The following is a 20,954-nucleotide window of genomic DNA, read 5'->3' as shown; positions in this document are numbered from 1 at the left end:
CCAGACTCACAGGCACTGGGATTGTAGGCTGACACTCCCCTGATCCATATCTAAAAATCCACATATGAATGCTAATTCTTGATGCTAAGTGAACAGGGAAAAACATTGCTGTCCCCCCCAGATATCTGCCATGTTGTCTTAATCCGTAAAGATATAAACTTAGACCTCCTCAATTCCTAAAGCTCATGGGTCCTTTCATGAAGACAAAATAGTGTTCTACATTGATGTATAAATACAAGATTCATAAAGAAAAATTTACAGTGTATTGGTGTAAAATCATCAGTAATGTTCCCTGAGAATTCTGTGTGTGTTACACTGTTTGTAGAAAATTATAACATCTGGTCACTCTTCTTAATTTGGTCACTAGTTAGTGTGAGAAATTGCCTCCTCAGGTACATGAATCCAAAAATATATTAATTTGGGTAAATCTACCCTTTGGGTTTAAACCAGTCAGACGTCCAGACTCCACCCAAACTGCCAGAAACGCTCCCTCTGTTTCCCATCTCAGTGTGGCACACCTTGGCAATTTTGTAAAGATATTCTGTGTGCTTGGAAATTAAGGTCAGGGATGCACCATTACTGCAATCTTCAATAAATGGCCTTCTAATGCAATCATTGCTGGAACTGGGAACAGAGCAATCTTTCCCTTGTTATTTATTGCTGTACTTACGGCTAATGAACTGCTGTTGCAGGCTGATGCATTCAAGGACAAGAACCAAGCAATATGTCTTCTGCAAAAACGTGAACTGACTGGTGTGGTGTTTACTGTGGGACTAGTTCACCCCCGGATCTTAATGAGACTGTTCCAGTTCAGCGTGTGTGTGTGTGTGTGTGTGTGTGTGTGTGTGTGTGTGAGTGTGGTGTGTGTGTGTGCTTGTGTGTGTGCACATGCATGTTTGTGCTTCTGTGTGAGTGTGTGTACTTGTGTGTGTGTGCTTGTTTGTGTGTGAGTGTGGTGTGTGTGTGTATGCTTGTGTGTGTGCACATGCATGTTTGTGCTTCTGTGTGAGTGTGTGTACTTGTGTGTGTGTTCTTGTTTGTGTGTGAGTGTGGTGTGTGTGTGTATGCTTATGTGTGTGCACATGCATGTTTGTGCTTCTGTGTGAGTGTGTGTACTTGTGTGTGTGTGCTTGTTTGTGTGTGAGTGTGGTGTGTGTGTGTATGCTTGTGTGTGTGCACATGCATGTTTGTGCTTCTGTATGAGTGTGTGTGTGCGAAGCTTCTTCTTACACTTTGTGCTCTTTTATGTTTCTGTGAAACATGTCACCCATGGACGATGGACATCAACTGGTCACCTAGATCAATGGCTGTCAAGATTAAGTGGGTTATAATCACACTTGGGAAATTGTTACCCCATGTCTCCTGATTTTCTTAGTCTGGGCCTCCACCCAGAAAAAAAAAAGCAAACCAAGCATTATTAATGAGCACTTGAGGTGAATCTGACATAAATGATGTAAATATGTTTGATTCTGTCTCAGAAACAGCTTAAAAAGCAGCTTGCACACACAGCCTAGTTTGGGAAACTCCAGTGTTCTTTCCAATCTCCACCACGTGCAAACGAGTCGTCCCTGACTATAGGGGCGCATCCCTAGTCCACATCGTGATCAGAGCCGAGGCAACTGATACAGCTGCTTCCGATGCCTTTGACCTATCACACGGACAGATCTCAAGTGACACAGACACCCTGCACTGATTCGTAGAGGGCTCTAGAAGCTGTGGGCTGTGACGACATCATATTTTCAGGGTGGGACCACACTAGACAAGAACAGTTGTGAAGCACAAAGGGTTGAAAAGGCAAGGACCGGACAACAGGAAACACTTAGAAAACAAAGCCGACCACGTCCACTTTGAGCCACCATCGCCGGCTTGCCTAAAGAGGGCATTGTAACCCTAGACATGACTGGCAAGTCAGCGAGCCAGCTTCGGAATGCCTCTCGGTCAACTCTTGAAAGCCGCTGGAAAGAAATATGATTGTTGCTTAGGACCACTGACAACCTTGGGGGGGGGGGGAGAGAGAGAGAGAGAGAGAGAGAGAGAGAGAGAGAGAGAGAGAGAGAGAGAGAGAGAGAGAGAGAGAGAGAGAGAGAGAGAGAGAGAGAGAGAGAGAGAGAGAGATGGAGAGACTGGCTGGCATTTGTTGTGTCTTTGCAGGGAGGGAAGAAAGTAATAACAATGTTAAGCATCTCAGAACAGCTTAATGGAAGTCATCTGTTGGGGTGATGAATTTAGTAATGTTACATGTTAACCACTTCCATTCTTCATATGTTTACCTTGAATAGAGAATTCCCCCAAGAACAAACATTTTCACCTATGTTTAGTCTAATTTGGAAACCGAATGAAAACTTCACATTTCCGACTCCCGTTGTTTTTACAGTTTACAATTCCGTTTCCATGTTGTACACAAAACTCCCAAATAGAAAACATTTATAACGGGTTCCCATTTTTTATCGACCAGAAGATTAAAATTATGGAGTGTTTCAACTCTACGCAGAGCTGAGTGTTAGAACGACTCTTACAATTGCATTGCTAGAAATCATTCTGTTGAAAGGTACTGAGACCTGGTTCTAAAATCCAGCAGAAATAAAGGTTTGGAAGGGTATGCCTTAATAAAGCGGGACATCACGTGTACCTGCCCGACTCTTGGCGTTTGTAAGAGCGTCTCGGGAGGGAGGGAGAGGGGACAAATAAAGGGACCCCACTGAACACCAGTGATTCCCTTAATGATGTGCTAACATGTCAAAGCCCGTTCCTTTGCAAACACTCACGCTTTCTGCACGCTTCGGTTTGCCTTTGTGGTTACCGGTAGTTCTCAAATCGCATCTTACGCCCGTGCTGTGCACCTACTCAGCCCCTAAAGTGATGGATAGAGACAGCAGCTGGAAGCCTTAACGAGCTATGAGCGTAACACTGTTCTGAGAACCTAGACACTCTAAAGTGAATTCTTATTTCAGAAGGAGACGCTCGCTGCTTTTGGATTAGGCATCCCCCACCCTGGTGTTTCTTATTTACGGTCTTCGGTAACGCTGTAGCTAAAGACGCGTCCTCATTTCAAGGATTTGATATGCAATTCAGGTGCCTGGCATTCCTCTGAGCATAAAACAGGCCTCAGCTGGTTTACCGAGAAGGCTGTTCACACTTTGCTAGCCCCGCAGCTTAGACTGAACACATGAGAACAAACGAGGCAAATGCCTAACGGAGTAGCACATCCAAGGCTTGGTGCAACTTCAGTGTTCCTTCAGTCTTCAAGTCTGAAACATCTTCAGACCTGGCCACTAGTCAGGCTCGCATATTTTTTTTAATGGTATCTTGTTCGTGAGGCTGGCAAATGTTGTTGTCAAGGCAACCTGGAAATCCTGTTTACCTGTCTTGGCTATCGAGTTGGTGGAGCAATTACTGTTCTTCAGGTGGTGGGGGGCCGTGGGTACCAACGGTTCTGCCTTATGTGGTGCTTGTGTGTGGGAAGAGCTTCATGGGGATCCTGCCTGTTCACACTGGGTCTAGCATAAGCTGCTTTCCCCTTGTCATACCGTGGACAGAAATCTGCATGGCTGTTGGCCTTCGGCGATTCATGGTATGTGCAGTAAAGCTATTACAGGAGGCGTAGGAATAGCATTAGTGCCATAGAGTCATCTTGACATCTTGAATGTGTAGAAGGAGAGCAGAACGGGTATCCTAAGGCCTAAGCTGGGAAGTTGGAATGTTTCCCCACATTTTGTGGATTTTTTTTGCATTTGCGTAACGTCCCATGCCGTCTGTACAAACTCAAGTTCTTGTGTGGAACGGCCACTAACTTTGGGGCAGTGTGAAAGGATTTTTAGCGTGGCGGTTGTGTTGTGCGTCTTGGTTAGAAATAGACCACAAAACTACTTTTCTGTAACCTGCTGGAAAATCTTCGCGACCTTTGCGTTGGCACAGTAAGAGGGCTTCTCTGGGGCCCACATCCCTTTATTTGTAGTAGTGAAAGGGGAGCCTGAAGAAGCCGAATGTACGCAATCCGGCAAGCAAACCCAGCTGTGATTGTTATCATCACGCAACTCAACCTTATTTTGTACGGTTTCCCCCCTCTCCTTTCTATGTGCAAGAGCTGGATATTTTATCTCCCAGTGAGACTTAGACAGGCTTTCTACATACTACTTTTACTCAGTAGGTATTGGGATACGGTGTGTGTGTGTGTGTGTGTACGAGCTTGTGGAGGTCAGAGGTCAACTTTGGGTGTTCCTCCTTAGGTGCTGTGGTCTACCTTGATTCTTTGAGGTAGGGTCTTTCTTTCATAGGCCCAGGACTCCACATTACTCTAGGCTGTCTATCTAGCAAGCCCAAGGATCCACCCACGTCCACCCTCAAAATGCGGACATTACAAGCACGCGGTGCCACGGTGGGCTCTTTTACGGGGTTCTGAGTGACCAAACTCAGGTCCCCATTGCTTACAAGGCAGGCACTGAGCTGTCTCCTAAGTCCGTGACGTCTTCTGGATGTTATAGAATCCTAAAGTCATGGAAGCAGAAGGGATTTTGAAAATATCCTGTTGTTTTCCGCATAAGGAGACAGACAGACCCCTACATGTAAAGAGGCATCGTAGTCCATTATTCAACATCTATTATTCACTTAGCAAAAACTTAAGTTCTGACTTGCAATGTCCCCCGCGAGGCACTGTGGGGAGGCAGAGGTGACTACCAGGGGCCCCTACAAGATAGCGACAAGGCCGGGTGGAAAGGCTTCAGTTAAGCACATGCAAGGGGACTACCCAGGGAGCAATGTGCTGCTTGAGAGTTGGCTGTGTGGCACCTGCCTCTCTTTCCGTGTCTGTTAGACAAGCAAAGGAAACTGCTGATAGTCTTGGCTGTGCCCAAGGGGAATTAGAGCGATTGCTTCCCAGATCCACTATTCCACCAGGCAAGGATTTAGCTTGTACTCCAATTTTGTGTGTGTGTGTGTGTGTCTGAGGGTTGGGAAGGGTGAGGCTGTGTCTCATGTAAGCAAAACTGGCTTAAGATTCCCTGTTGTAGCCCAGGAAGACTTTGAGTTTCTGATCCTCCTGCTGTACCCCCAGCTGGAGTGCTGAGACTGCCAGCGTGGGCTGCCACACCCTGTTCTTGCAATGCTTAGGGATCAGTCCTGGGGCTCCCTGGATGATAGCCAAGGACTCTACCAAATTAGCTGCCTCCCCAGCTCGTGCTCCAATCCTGGGACTTGTGGGTTGTTAGGACAGCCGGGCAGGGGTCCCGAGCGTTTCGAGTAGAATGCTCAGTGTTTTTCCACTTCTCTCCTAGAAAGGAGTCATTCACACACCACCGACAACTTCATCCACTGGGGTTCGGATTCATGAGTCACCACGAACAGTTTGCGCTCATTTCTGTTTCTCTAAATCACAAAAACCCTGCAACAAAATGAATGAAAGCACGGAGCCATCTGTGCCTCCAATGATGGGTGCTGAGCTTGTGTGTGTTGTAAATAAAGCAATTTGTGCATGTCCACTGTCAAACAAGGGGCCTTGGATGCCCCAACAACACCCCGTTTCCATTCACGGATCTATGCAACTTAGCCTCGGGTGTGCACATAGGACATGTATGCCTGTCTCAAAACTAATACAGGCGGCCTCCAAACACAGTCTATATTTGAACCTTCGTGTGTTATCCGTAAGGGGCTCTGAGCCCTTATTACCTCTGGATGAGAGCCCCGGGCTCCTCCCCTCTGCAGCCTGGAATCTGCACATCTACTCTGTGGTCCATGAGGAACCATCATGTTTTTTTTTTCTTTTTCTCTTCCCAAGCATGTATGGCTCATGTCAGACTATCCTCCTCAAATGTTTAATTCCCGGAGCTGAACATCTTCTACCAAACACAGTCCCCTAAGCTCCGCAGCAGATGTACTGGCAAATTTTCCAACCTCCTCTCCCATATGAGGCAACAAGGTCCCCTCCTCTCCAGTCAAGGTACCCCATGCCACCTCCCTTTCCTACTGAAGTTGCCCCCACTCTAGACACCACCCCAGGGCAAGTCTCCCCACCTCCTCAGGCCTGCTGACAGAGCACATCACTCATCTGAGCCAGAGACATTTATCTTGCCTTGTGTCAGTCCCACCCATTAGTAAATTCAATAGTTTGCGAATCTCTTTTCCTCCCTTAATGAGTCTTAGCTTCAGGCCAGTGACTAGGTGATTTGAGCAAGGCCTTAAAAGTCTTGGAGAAATATGGCAGTGTGGCTGGAGCGTGGAGCGTGAAAGAACAGAGCGATTTCTTTCACCTCCAAATCCAAATGTGCATCTCTGCCTCTCTCCATTTCAGTCTAAGCTTTATAGATGCCAGGGAGGAGGGGGCCGCTGACGGGGCACAAAACCTGGTTATCATCCACTCGGGTCTTCTCTATGAACTTAAATTTCTGGAGTACCGAAACTGGGTAAGACACTTCCAATTTCAAACGGAATAAAAAAAGACACAAAAACACCTACTGCAGTCCCTAAGCCAAAAGAGAACTCACCGGAAGGTCAAAGAGAAAAAAAGAAACAACAAAAACAAAACAAAACCCCAAGCCCTCCATCCACTCTCGCTGCGGGTGTCTGTGTAGGGAGAAGAGGGGACCCAGAGAGGCCCAGCAATAATCCAAGTGCAAATCCAAGGGCTACTGCTGTTGGCAGCTGTCTGGGTCGCAGTTCCCAGAGCCAGGATCTAGAGGACTGCTCAAGCTAGGTGTCCTGGAGAACTGCGGTGGTCCCCTCCCCCGCGCGCGGGAGGGAAGTCGGGACGAGGTTGGCCCTCGTCGCTCGGTGTCTGGGCGTGGGCCCCGCCGCAGCTCCGCGGAGCCTCCGTGTCTCCTGCAAAGGGGGGCGGGGGAGCCCAGAGCTGCGGCTTCCTCCCGCGCGGAGTCTCCTGCGCACCGCCAAGCAGGACGCCAGTGCCAGCCGGGTCCTCACACCGCGGCGCGCCCAGCCTCCCCGCCGCCCACAGGTAACTTTTCTGCCCTTGGTGGCCGAGGGGCTCCGAGGGGGGTCTCGTTTCCGAGGCGCGCGGGGCTCGGAGCCCCAGTGCGCTGCGCCCACCGCGCTCGGGCCCTCCGGCCTGGGGGCCTCCCTCCGAGCCTTGGACCCTGGGGGCGACTGGGCCCCGCGCCCCTCTCCGGCCATCAGCGCCGATTTCAGGGTCGGGGCGCCATGTTCTGAGCGCGCAGGGCTCGGGGCGACACTGCGGCGCCAGGCCGGGGACTGTGCGCGGGAGGGGCCGTGCGCCCCACGGCTGCGGCTGCGGCTGCGTTCGTGCGGGCTGCGGGCGCGGCGCGGCTCGGAGCATCCCGGCTCTGCAGCCCGGCCGGCCGCTTTTACGTAACTTGCCTCCTTCCCCGAGTGGGCAGCGTCCCCAGGCCGGCAGCCGGCCAGCCAGGTGGCTCTGGGCCTGGGCACCTGCGGGCCGCGCGCCCCTGGGACGGCTCCCTGTGCGGGGCGGGAACGCGCCTCGGCCTGCAGACCCGTGCACCCGGGAGGGCGCGGCTCACCTGGGGCTGCGGTCCAGGGAGAGGGAGGCGTGGGGGCGGGGAGGCTGGGGGCCCCGCTAGAGTGGGGTCCCTGCTAGGCTGGTGCGCCTCGCTTGACTCCTGCACCAGAGAGGCATGCTTTCTCGGGGTCTCCTCTAAACGCACCCTACTTCTTCCCCTGCCCCCTCCCCCCCTGCACCCGGCGCCAAGTTCTGGGCTTCTGCAATGCGGTGGGTGTGGCTACCTCGCAGATTGTGAGTGTGGTCCTTGGGGTGGGAGCCTTCTTGCCCCTTAATCTTTTTAGATTTACTGATGTGAAGTTTTCTACTTGTTTTCTTTTTTTGGGGGGGCGATTTGCCCTTCTGTCTTTGCAGACCAGGGTTCAAGTTGAGAAGAGTCCTGCAGAACAAATCAAATGATAAAGGGAACATGTGGTATTAATTAAGCATGGAGGCTGGGCTGTCCTGAGAGGGCCAGGCGGTCCTGCTAATAACGCAATGCTTCCATTACGTGTTTAAGCGGATGGTTCAGCTTTTTTTTTTTTTTTACATTACTTTTGTGGAATTGCTTTTGCAGACGTCCTTGGCTGTGGTTTTTTGGGGGGGGCATTTGGGGGTCTGTGGGGTGGTCAGATGTTCTGGGTTACTCTTGGTAACATAACCACCCAAGTAAAGGAGTCATCATATCCGGTGCCGAAGAGAAATTTCTTTTTGCATCTTACACTGCGTTTTAAAACCTCCATGAAGCAAAAATCCCTGTATCTGGAGGCCATGAATGCAGTACCTTACATCAAAGTGGGGCATCCGGCTTGAGAGCACCCTGAGGACTAGGAGGAGATTTGGTGATCCGTATCTTGACTCAGCACCTGTAGTCTTTTAATTGCATGCCCATTGAGGCATCAGCTTTTAAAACTTTAATTGCAGTAACAAAGTCATTGTGAGAGGAAATAAATTCAAAATTGAAGAAGCATGCCTTTCTTTTTTTTTGTTTTTCCTTAATTTCCAAAACACTTGCAAAATAAGCCAGAGTGCTGAGTACCGAGTTATTTACAGTACGGTTTTCCCGGTGGTTTAGAAAAGCTAGGTCTAGGTAATTAGAAGCACAAGCCTCTGCATGAACTGGTCTTGCACGTGGCAAGTTCCTGCAAAACAGAGCATGCGTGTTCTAAGTGGCTTATCAGAAAGCAGAGAAGTAGCCACTGCAGTTTGCAAAAAGCCCCTTTAGGCCAAGGATTGTGGAGCTAGGGTCAAAGGTCAGTGTCCCAATGACATGTTTCCATTTAATGTTTAAGCATTTTCTGGTACGTAGGTAGGTTAGAAAGAGCATCTGTCAGTTCTTGTTGGGTGTTTGGACAAAGGCCAACATTGATTTGTGCAGAAACAATGCAAGATGAGGGCTTATTATTTATTTTTTTTGGACTGGATTAGGTCCAGCCAGTTTGGAGGGGTTAACACTGTAGCGTTTTCTTGTGGGATGGGCGTTCCCCTTTTTAAGTTACTGCTTTATGCTCCGGTGGAAAATGGACTCCAAGAGTAGCCCGGGCAATGTTTCCTTTTGGGGGAGACTTCAGTTATACAGAAGTTTCTTAAGTAGAACGCCATGGTAATCTTTGATTTTATCCTTGTAGTCTTTTTCCTTTTTGAGCATCGGGCCCCATTGTGGAGTGCAGGCCTCCCCACTGGAACCCAGGAATCAAGTTTATCTTTTAACAGCTCCGCTCCCCACAGAGAGACCCTTAGAGGTACAATTCCCCAGGGGCTGCTGATTTGTGGGGAAAGCATCAGACTCTCAGAGAGGGCCCTCGGAAGGCTCTGCTGTCCTGTATTTTGTCCTGGCTTTAAAAGCAGCCTTATGTCCTCAGAAGCAGGGGCTGGGGCACTGAAGTCATGGCTCTGGCAGAGGCTGTGACATCACTATGGCTCAGAGGGAAAAGGGTGGGGCAGGCAGAGCCACCCGAAGCTTCTTGCTGCCCTTAGCTTTGCCTGGTGAATGAATGAGACTCTCCCACTGAACTGCACAACAAGGTACTGTAGGGATGTAGGGGAAAAAAGCGTGTCTCAAAACCATTGACTATTGCGGTGACATAAGAAAAATACTGTGATATTTTTTACATATAAGAGGGGGTCATTTAAAAATGAAAGAACCGGCTAATCAGTGTTTTAATTTATTAAAGTCAATCGTCCATCCTGTTTATATTAGTGACGTTCAACTTAAATCTTTGTGTTAGACTATTGGGGTTGTATTTAAACGCGTATAGTGTCTCTTACTTTCTGAGTAGAGGATGTTACGTATTTTTTACAGGATGCGCTTGCTGTTGGCAACTAGGGGGAAAAATAGAAAAACTAGATATTTCAGTCATAGGTGGTATTTGTCACGATTCGGGGGTGACTAGTTTCCATTATAGCTTTGCTCTACTTGCTAATATTATCTTATAATCTGATATTTTAATCCCTGTAGGATCCTTTTCATCCAGGTTAGTGCCTGATGAGTTATAAGACAGACATGCAGGTTCAGAGCCTCTGAGTCTGATGGTTATTATTTGATTATGGACTTAGTGTGATCTCAGAAGGGGAAGGGAGAGCCGCAAATGGGCTGCGGATGCCTTTTGTACAGGTCTTTGTGAAGATGACCCCCATGTTTTCACCTTGATCTGTTCAGGCTGTAGGAAGTCGGGGCGGTTCTTACTCAATGGTAGAGCTATTCCAGGACACTCTTCAGAGCAGTGGAGGTAGAGGAACTCTAAATTAGGCCCTGGGGATGCAGGTCGCTGGTGAAATGTCTTTGGTGCCATGGTTTTAGAACCTTGCCTTGATTGGTTAAATTGCACACTGTAGGGCTGGAAGCTTCTATTAGCTCCAAACCCCTAATTCTTTTGTAATTTGCAGTATGGAAGAAAGGCTGACAACTTAATTTTTAGATTGCTGACATTTTGATACAATGTTCGTATAGACCTTCTTACAAGCCACACATGCGTGCATCTCATGAACACGTGCACACACATAAATGCGCGCACGCGCACGCACACACACACACACACACACACACCCTGAGGCAGCCTTGTGTTATGCCTAGAAAACAAATGCATTGCTAGCATTTTTCCCTGTGCTGGTTGCTTTTCCTGCAATCACACTGGGTTGAGCACATGCCATGGGCGATGGTTGACTCATCCTGGGGTTTTTAATCCCTGAACCAAAAGCACTAACCCCCCCCCGCCAAAGCATTTAGTAAGTATGGAGCTGAATAAGAAATAAGGCCATTTTTGACGTGTTACTTCTGAAGAAGGGCCTCGTTGCCACTGCTTCTGTGAAGTACCAGGTCCTTTGTGCAGCTGTTTTTGATAGAACCATCCACCCTCTTGGTGCCCACCTTGCTCTCGCGATCCATAGCTCCAACGGCGGAGGTTCCTTCCCTGCGGGTTTGCTGTATCATGCACAGAAGAGCATGCTGCAAGGTATTGAGGGGAAAAGGGAGAATGGTGTCTTTGCGGGGAGGGCCTTGAGCACCCTGCCTCCTCTCCCGCCAACTCTAGTTGGCGCCAGGGAGTACCGCTGGGGGGGGGGCGGACGCTCACTCAGAAGAGCTGAAACATGGAAACCGGCAAAGCCTAAGTGATTCAGCGCTGGGAGATGCTCTTGATTCCTGCCTGTGGCACGAAAAGAAAAAAACTCTTCATCTATACTACATATATGTAAATAATGTGTCTCTCTCTATATATGTATGATATACATACGTTATTTGTATACATGTATGCATCGTTTGTCTTCTCAAGCAGTGTGTTTCTCTAATTCAAGCCCCCAAATCCATCATGTCTAAGGCCATTTTCCCCACATTTAAAGTCTTGGACTTTGGGTTGTATTTCACGATGTCTGTGGTGTGGCAGAGGTAACGCTGACTCTCTCAGTCGTAGACTAGGACTGTGTATTTAAAAAAAAAAAAACTGGAGAATGGATACCAGGTGCTTTTATGGAGATTCTGGAGAATGCGTTGGACAATGCATGCAGTGCTTCTGGGGACACACGGATGGTGTGCCATGTCGGAAAGCGTAAGAGGTGATGACCGTGCAGACATGAGATGTGGAACCTGTATATGTGGCGATTTTATGAGCTCCTAGGCGATTTGGTTTTGCTTATGCTTTCTTTATCAAATAAGTCCCAAAGTTCTTTGAACCCGTGGGAAATTAAAATTATGCCTTGTGTGTGTGTGTGTGTGTGTGTGTGTGTGTGTGCGCGCGCGCCCATGCGCCATGGCTTAAATGGTTGAGTGCTATGCAACTTAGCGTTATGCCATGATTGGTGAGGTCATAACTTCCATAAAGATGTTTTGCCACTTTGGTGAACTATGATAGCGTCCTCTCTACTGTAACCAGGGGCTGAGACAACCAGCTTAAAAAGAGGAGGTACTTATTTTGACCCCCAGTTTTAGAGGATTCACTCCCTGGCTTTTGGCCACTGGGCCTGTGGAGAGGCCGCTCACGTGGCAGGGGGCTGATGGCGTAGCTTGCTCACCTCACGGCCAGAGGTAGAGAGGAGGAGGAAGGACCCCAACACCATCTCCGAAAGGGCCCGTCTGCAACCCACCTCCCTCAAGTTAGGCCTTACTTCCTCGTGGTTCTGATCATGCCGCCGTGGCCTGGGGACCAATGTTTCATCAATCAGGGACATTCCAGATCGGAACCATAGCCTACATTAAAAAAAAAAAAAAAAGAGAGTCCTTCATTTCGTTTGTTTGTTTATTTTTAAGTGTATGGGGGTTTTGCCTGCAGGCATGTTCTGTGGACCATATGTGAGCCTGGTGTCAGGGAGGCCAGAAGCGGGTGTGGCAGCCTCTGGAAATGGAGTCACAGGTGGATGGTTGTGAGCGTCCACGTGGGTGCTGGGGATCCAACTCGGGTTCCCTGGAAGAGCAGCCGCAGCCCCAGCCTGTGTGTTTTCTGTTACCTTATAGTGCTGAGTGCTGACGTGTGTGTGTGTGTGTGTGTGTGTGTGTGTGTGTGTGTGTGTGTGCCAGGTGACTGTGCTTCTCGCATGCACTGTCTTGCCTGGAGAACGTGCCGAGTGCCCTTCGCTTCCTGTTTTGGGGACTTTTGTGTTTTAACCCTGGTAGTCAGTCTGACTTTGATTATGATCAGAGGCCAGAAGCTTGAGATTAGTAAAAATGTGCCCTTCATACCAGAAAGTGGTCAGGAGAGGTGGCTCTAAGGACCGGGAGTATGGCTTGATTGTGCAGGCGCTGTGTTTGCTGCATACATTGGGGCTGTTGAAGACGTTGTGTAGGGAGGAAGATGTTATCGGGCGGTACACATAGGATGAACTGGAAAACTTGGGAGCTAGAAACAGATGGTTTTTCTTATTGAACCTATCCATTTCTTTCTTTCATTTTAATTTTCAGAAATTGAGAGTAACAATTTTTCTCCTCAGTGATTGACATTCTGGCAGTTAGCTCCATGTATAGAGTGGGCCTTTGTAGTTGGAGATTAAATATTGCCTCATTAGAGATGGAAATGAGCTATACACAGAGGATGAGACAGTTCTACTTTTTTGTTTATCCTTCCAACTGAAACGTCTTCATTTCATATATTAAAAATAACGGGCACTGCCTTTGAGATGGGCTCTGACAGTACTGGAAACAAAAGCGATCTCGTCATTATCTGGACATATGTCCTGAAGGAGCATCTCCCCCAAATCTATGAGTCTTCCTGAATCCATCACAGCATGTGTTGCAGCCAGACATGCCTGGCGTGAGCTCCCCATCTTCCTGTTTCATAACTACACAATATTGTTCAGTTCCCATCCCTTCCTAGTCTCTTTACTCACTTATGAAATGTCCACGACGCTTACTCTCCAAGATGCGAGGGTTAAATGTGACAGACAACACATGCAAACACTGCACATGACACATGGTGTATCATAGGTGCTTGAAGAGTAGCCGTAATGGTACTTTCACCTTAAATTGCACTACACAACCCTTCTCTTCTTTATGCAGCAGTGCATCTGGGGAAGACTTCTCGTGTGTACAAAGTTTGGCACACGTTGCTGTCGTTAGTGATGAGAATTTTCCCTTGGTCCTGCACAGTGCTGGTGAAGCACCATTACCCCGATGCTGATGGCTATTTGAAGCCGCATCTTCCAGCCCTGCCCTCTCTGCATCTTCCTGCCTACACTTTCCATCATTTGCCGACTTTCCCCCACAATAAGACAGTGAGCACAGCAAGAGCCTCTAAGGACATTGGTATATGCCTCTTTGCTGGGTATGAACATTGAGTTTTAACAAATGGGAACAACCAGACTTCCACTATACATTTCCTAATTTCTTCCTTCGGCTTCAAGGTCTTCTCTTCCTAGAGGGCTGATCTCATCCTGCTCTGTCTAACTTGAGTTCCTAGGAGCTCACTGTCCTGCCCCCTGGGCATGCCCAAGGACCAGCAGACCTAAAAGCTTGCCCTGGAACTATCACATCTGGGGTGCTTTAGGGTGTGTGTGTGTGTGTGTGTGTGTGTGTGTGTGTAGGGGGGCCCTGGGCCTCAGAGACAAAAGATTTAAGCTTCCCTGTGGCTTTATGTTGTTGCTGTCTGGGTTCCCTCCTTTGTCCTCAACACTTTGCTGATAACGGATGCCAGCCCCAGTGCACAGAACTCACACAAGCCCTGCAGAGAGATGGGTTCCTGCACTGTCACTCATGGGTCCAAGGTCTTCGGTTTACACAGACCCGTGTGCTCCTAGCTAAGGAAGTGGTGCTGGTAGGAACAGGGCTGTAGGTTTCTGCTAAACTCCCATGCTTAAGAGTCCTCTGCTTTGATGTGCTGGTGCCCCGGAGTTACTTGCATCGCAGAGATGCAGGGTTTGGGACAATTACAGAGAATTACTCCCCCCACCCCAGTACTTTTGTCCGTCACCTATGCGTTACTGTTACAGAATACCTGAATTGACCAGCCTATAGGGAGAGAAGGTTTATCCCGACGACGACTCACGACTTCAGATGCCAGCCCGGAGTTTCCTGGGCATGGCGCTTTGGGCCTGTGGCGAGGCAGTAGAGTGTGGCAGGGATGTGTGGCGAAGGCAGGCTGTTCACCCCATGGAGGCTGGAAAATGGAAAAGAGCTCATACCCTTTTCCAATATCACGAGCGCCCGCCGTCCCCCCAAATAACTTCCTTTCAGTGGGCTCCTGCTTCCTAAGGGTTCTCCCATCCCTCCAGCGGAGGTGCCGGCGGCGGCTGCTAACCATTGACTTTTACCATAGCGTTTCGAGGACCGTAACTTTGTATTTGGGCTGAGTGTAGGGCTTGGAAAATGGCATGGTCCTGTTTGTTTAGCTTAAGACATTTGGAACTCTTGAGATGTAAATAGCAGTAACCCATGGGGGACAGTTGTCTTGTTGAATGAAGAAAGCGTGGTGAGTTAGAGAAGGCACAAATAGAAACATCTGCCGGGTCCCCGGGTGGGGTTGGTTGCCTCTGAAGTTTATCGCACCTCTGTGATGAGGCTGCCCAGCTCTGAAATGGCGATGGGGTTGCCTGAAGGGTGAAATGAACTCTGCTGAGTAGATATCTACATGGGTGTGCAGTGAGAATAGGCATTGCACGCACTCTGCCGTTTTCCGGAATTTGTGTTGTTTTCCTGCTTTGTTGATGGGCCAAATATTACGAATTTTGGTCCATAGGTGATTTTTCAAAAAGAATATAGGATTTTGTGACCATCTGTGTAAAAATCCCGGAATCCAGAGGATTGACTCTCCAGTAGAACACAAGAGTTTTGTCTAGTATGGGACTCCAAATGACAAGACAGGTTCACAAAGAGTAAGACACAGTGGGTTTCCAATACAACAGGATAGCCTGGGGGAGTTCATGAAAAAGGAAACTCTAGGAGCCATTCATTGACTCTCCTTTGTTGTGACTGGAGTTGGGTCTAGGCAGCCATTATCGAAGAGACTTCAGTGGCCTCTAATAGGGACTGGATCTGGAACTCATTTGAGCGATGCTGTCTTTGCAACCCTTGACTCAACGACTCTATAACTTACTGGCTGCTATTGGGTAAGCATTTACTCCGGGAAGACAGCACACAATAAATTAACAGTACTGATGTTTAAGACAGAGCATAATATTGAGCAAAGAGAATTCATCTTGGACGGAGAATGCCTGGGTTTCATTATGGATGGTCTATTTACTGGTCTACCACTTGGAACTCTTACTGCCCTGGGAAATTGTGTGAAACTCAAGTTTAATGAAGGAGAATAAAGGTTTGATTTTGTTATGTATTAAATAGGAACGGTAACAGTTATGTCGCCTAATGTTGAGAAGGATTAAATAAAAATTGAAAGTATATGCTTGTTGTAGTTAGGATTTTTGTTGCTGCAGTGAAACACCATGACGGAAACACAGGTTGCGGGAGGAGCAGGAACCCAGGGGAGGCAGGAGCTGTCGCAGGGGCCAAGGAGGGAAGCTTCTTACTGGCTTGCTCCTTATGGGTTTTCTAGCCTGCTTTCTTATAGAGCCCAGGACCACCAGCCCAGGGATGGCCCCACCCACCATGGGCTGGGTCCAACCTCTTAGGTCACTTACTAAGACAGTACATCACGGCTGCATCTCATGGAGGGGATTTTCTCAATTAAGGCTCCTCTCTGATGACTCTAGCCTGTGTCAAGTTGGCATAAAACCAGTCAGTACAACGCTCTTAATATGTCTGCGGTTGGGGTGAATTTTGTGTGGTTGATAAAGTAGTGCAATGATCCCAAAGATGAGATACCTGTCTGAGTAGATAGGCTTGCTTGATCAAAATCGTGGCTGGGGTATATATAACTCAGTGATAAAACGTTTGCCCCGAGTGTTTGAGGCTCTAAGCTGGGGACCTCACACTGAGCTTTTGAGACTGGAAGACATTATCGGGCCTCACAAAGCTCTTGTGTGTATGGGACTCAGTGTGGTCAGAACTTTTCGTTGCAGATGCTGTAGTTAGTCGCTAATATTAGTGGCAGCCGCCAAGTGCTGCACTGTGGTTAGTACTTTCCCTTTTTATCCATACCCAGAAAAGGCACACGCTAATATGAGTCACGCACTGAGACCCTTAAGGTCGCCACATACTACGTTCAGTTCAGGTTGCTCTCACTGGTACCTGGGACCCAAAGTGGAATCCACAGGAGACCATGTGTCTTAGGAGCTGTAGTTGTTATCTCATCACCAGAGCTTAAGTTTTTCTGAGAGCCGGACTTGCTTCTGAGCTGTCATACCTATGAGCTATTGCCCACTCTCAGGCACTGGTCTTCACTCCCTCCTTCCTCCCTCCCTTCCTTCCTTCCTCTCTCCCTCCCTCCCTTCCTTCCTTCCTCTCTCCCTAACTCCCTCCCTCCTTCCTTCCTTCCTCTTTCCTCCCTCCCTCCCTCCCTCCTTCCTCTCTCCCTCCCTCCCTCCCTCCCTCCCTCCCTTCCTTCCTTCCTTCCTCCCTCCCTCCCTCCCTCCCTCCCTCCCTTCCTTCCTCCCTTCCTCCCTTTTTGCAGGCCTCATCACACTTTCAGAATGGAAACTGAATGCCTTAACATTAAGGACAAGATGCTTGAAAGGACCCGTAGTCAAGAAAATATATACATTCGGTAGTAAATTAAACTTCACAATCCCTTTTCCACTCAATTTTCAGTAAAATACTCTGTGGAAAAAATTTTTCAGTTGTATTTGGTTTACCATCCGCCCCTGTTATTTCTGCAGGCTCCCATTTAGGAGTTGGATTTCAATTTGGTGTTTTTCTTGCCTGGGGCTTTTCCTGGCTAGAATTGTAAAATGTCTTATTTGGTCACATTAGTGTAGTGGAGCTCCTGTATTGCTTCTGGTCTGACAGCCCCCTAGGCTCCTTAGCCGAGTGGATTTTTTTCCTGTTCCCCCCCCCAAGAAAAAACAAAAACAAACAAACAAAAACAGTCCCTAGATTACTAGAAGTGCCATGCTAGCCTTTTGAAAATACATGTTTGGTAGTGTTATCTAACGAGTAATAAACCCATGAACGCATCCTGGTTCCATCACAGTGTAACTGTGTTGTAATTTAAAATGGAAGCATGAGAAAAAGATGCCATTGGACAGAGCTTGGGTGGAGGTTTTTTTTAATTGGAGGGAAGTGAATGGGAATGGGGAGAGGGAAGGGGGGACTGGCCTCTGGGGACAGGAGCGGCTGGAGATAAGAGAAAGGCAAAAAGAGAGTGGGGAGAGAAAGAGGGTCTAGAGAGAAGGAGGGATGGAGATACAGGCAGAGAAGCAGAGGGGGAGGGGAGGCGGGCAGGGCCCTTTAAAAAGGGAACACAGTGAATGTGCACAGGTGGTGCTCTCAGCGGCTGCAGCTGAAGGTGCATCCCGTCAGAACCCCAAGGGCAGGCCAGTGCAGAGGCCTGAATGCTGTAACAGTCACTCTATGCAAAATGCTTAATTTTAAAAGCCTCACGTTGTGTTTCTTTGTATATACAAAATCAAAATGATCAGACTTGCCGTCACCATGCGGCAATCCCTAGAGAGGCCTGTGCGTGAATGCTTCGTCCCTAGTAAGTGCTCGGTCAGAGGTGGCGTTTGCCGTCGGATGGGCGGCTCAACCCAGAGTGCTGCCCGTGAAGACTTGCTGTTTCCTCTCATGAAGGCCTTTCCTACTCGGCGTTGCAGTCACAGAGACCCAGAGAAGCCAGGGCGCCTTTTAATCCCCTTGGTTTGCTCTCTCTCTCTTCATTACAAAATCGATCCTGAGGGTAGCAGGACTATTCTTGAACGTGGCTGATCAGGGCTGTTGACTGCCTTGTCCGTGACTCAAAGGTCAAGTGTCAGTCAAGCCAAGGACAGTGAGGAGTCAGAGGAAGCTCAAATGGGTCATGAATTCTCTTTTAAATGGCAGACCACATCTTAATTCACAATATGAAGCAGAGAAAGAATGAGCCTCCCCCCCAATGACACACCTCCTCCAACAAGACCACACCTGCTAATCCTTCCCATACGGTTCCACCAATTGGGGACCAAGTGTTCAAACCTATGTGCTCTACAGGGAGGGAGGGGGGCATTTTCATGCAAAGCAAAGTAAGAGTGTTGTTTCTCTTCAAAGTGTTGACCTGTGTAGCTATTAGTGAAATGTTGGCTTGAAATTTTGCTGTTTGATTATTAAGGAGATTAACAACAAAAACCGGTTTTTTTGTTGTTGTTGGTGGTGGTTTTTTTTTTTTTTTTTTTTTTTTTTTTGTACTACTAGAGAGAGCAGTGTAGTTCACCAGCAAGCATTTCGTCTGCAGCCTCGTTTCTGGCTCCTCCCTCCATTAAATAAGTCAGGCAGCATGATTGCTCTGGCGGATGAATCCTCAGACAACAACGTGTCCAACTCACCGAACTCAGCAGGAAATCCAGTGGCCTAGTTTGTTTGGCCTTGATTATGCTCTCCCTGAGTGGGGGTGCATTTCTTCTGGGGGCTGACTCCTCCTCGTGTGACATCTCTTTGAACGTGTAGACGGTAGTGAGCCCAGCAATGGAGCTCCGGGAAGGCAAGACGGTTGCGGGGCTGAGAATCCTTTGCCCCTGCGAACCCGCATGGACCTTTTAGGTCCCTGTGGCGCGAACCAGCGGGAGTGGGGTGCTTACCGTGCCAATTCGCCTTCGTGTGATTGCCTTGAAAATGGAACGGTGCAATCTGTAGAATAAGGACGACCAGTGGGGGAAGATTACTCAGCCGCAGCTACTTCAGACGCAGGGAGGGGCCGGGAGAGCTGGAGATTGCCTTGAAAGTAGGACACAAGCCCCTGTCCTCCCTGGCTGCACGTGGCTCTGCAGAGCCGGGGGCGGGGCGCCTCAGTAGTGTGGGGGTGGAGTCTGTGCCTTCACCTCCTGAAAGAGGAGTGCGGAAAGCTTCCAGGGAACCAACTTCTGTTCTACAAACACAGTTGGCTCTGGCTCTTGTGGATTTTGCTGCTTCCGGGTAGCAGATAAGCCAAGTGACACTTCCTTGCGGAGTTTTCTGTAAGAGAAAAAAATAGGCCGTGTGTGACTGTGCTGGGCAGTAGATTCAAAGTAGGCCAGCTCGAATGATAGCACCGATGTAGGGGACAGGTGGATTCTGGCAGATGTCCTCTTGCCTGAAGGCCAGATCTGAGTGTCGGGATTCTCACTGAATTTGGGCCTTTCTGCCAGGTTCCCGTGAAGAGGGCCAAAGGCTCTGTCAGAAAACAAATGGGGTCGGTTTTGTTTTATTGTTTTTCCTAGAAACGTGATCCGTGCTTTCACCAAAACAAACAAACAAACAAACAAAAAAACAAAAAAACCGTTGAGAGTTTGCTGCTGTTTCTTGCATTGTTTGTCTCTCTCCTTGCCCCTGTAATTTTTCTCTCTTATCAAACCTATAATTTAACATAATAATCCACTGTGGGGTGCCGCTTGACACAATCTGAGATGCATCTTGCCCCAGCAAGCAGATTGCCTGCACACTGCCCGAAAGACGCGTTTACCCACGTTTAAATGAGTTCTTGCGTATTCTTACTAGACTTTAAGACATGTCTGTCGGAAGAGGAAGCCCGCAGTTTGCATTTCAGTATCCCTTCTTTGCAAATATCTGTTCAGGTGAAAGGGTGGCCCATGCAGTACGTGTCCCGGAGCAGTGGGGTGGGGTGGGGAACCCCAGATGCCCAGCAGGAGAGACACAAATGCATCTTGGAGGCAGAGGGACAGCTCGTCCTGTGGTAACTATGAGGAGGCTGTTTCAGCCATTTGATAGAAAGATTGATAGGAAGTGGCATTCAATACGTGTTCTTTGCTTATCTGCTCGTTTAACAAATACAGATAGGAAGGCCCTTATTTGCAATACTTGGGACCAGAAGCATTTTTGCATTGTAGACACCTGGAACATTTATATATAATGAGATATCTTGGCAATTGGGGCTATTTAGATGTGAAATTGGATTCGCTTATGCTGTGCGTGTCTCTATTGCACAGAACCTGGAGGTAATTATACATGGTGTACTTAGTGTGTTTGGTGTAGGCCGTCATGTGAGATGTGCTGTACAGTTTTTCCTCTTGTAGCATGAGCCAGGGTGCACAAAGCTTTAGATTTCGGAACATTTTGGATTTGGGATGTCCCGATTATAAATGTTCGCCCTATCCTTCCTGAGTTCCGGGCGTTGGTTTAGGAAATGAACAGCCAAAGGACAAAGGGGATTACAAGGAAAAGAATCCCCAGTGTGTTGTGGCTGATACAACAGATATGGGGCACAGAAAATCAGCAGAAAGTCAGCGTAGCAGGTGAGGTCTGGTAAGTATGGAGTGGGTAAAGCAGAGGAAAGACTAGGAATCGTTGTTGGGATTCTGGATAGAACAGTTGAGGAATACTATAGCGAGCCCATGCATGTCCGGAGTATTCCAGGTGAGGCTCTGAGGAAAGGTGGCATAGCAGACAAGAAAGAAAGAAAGAAAGAAAGAAAGAAAGAAAGAAAGAAAGAAAGAAAGAAAGAAAGAAAGAAAGAAAGAAAGAAAGAGAGAGGAAGAGAGAGAGGGAAGG

General features: G+C 48.3%; 1 protein-coding gene across 20 annotated transcripts in view; it reads left to right on the top strand.

Moving 5' to 3' along the window:
- Positions 1-20,954, top strand: part of Epb41l3 (erythrocyte membrane protein band 4.1 like 3) — a 211,674-nt gene that overhangs the window by 76,935 nt on the left and 113,785 nt on the right. Inside the window, exon 1 of one of the 20 annotated variants that reach the window (XM_040752867.1) lies at positions 6,773-6,943. The exons of 18 other annotated variants lie outside the window; for them this stretch is intronic. The gene's annotated coding sequence lies outside the window, so the exon portion shown is untranslated. Of the gene's footprint in view, positions 1-6,772; positions 6,944-9,463; positions 9,488-20,954 lie in introns of those variants that run through there. One more of the 20 variants, XM_040752869.1, reaches the window with a different exon arrangement.

The sequence above is a fragment of the Mesocricetus auratus genome, unplaced genomic scaffold (assembly GCF_017639785.1).
Source record: "Mesocricetus auratus isolate SY011 unplaced genomic scaffold, BCM_Maur_2.0 Super-Scaffold_100010, whole genome shotgun sequence".
Classification (NCBI taxonomy): Eukaryota; Metazoa; Chordata; class Mammalia; order Rodentia; family Cricetidae; genus Mesocricetus; species Mesocricetus auratus.
This window is presented reverse-complemented; position numbering and strand designations above follow the sequence as displayed.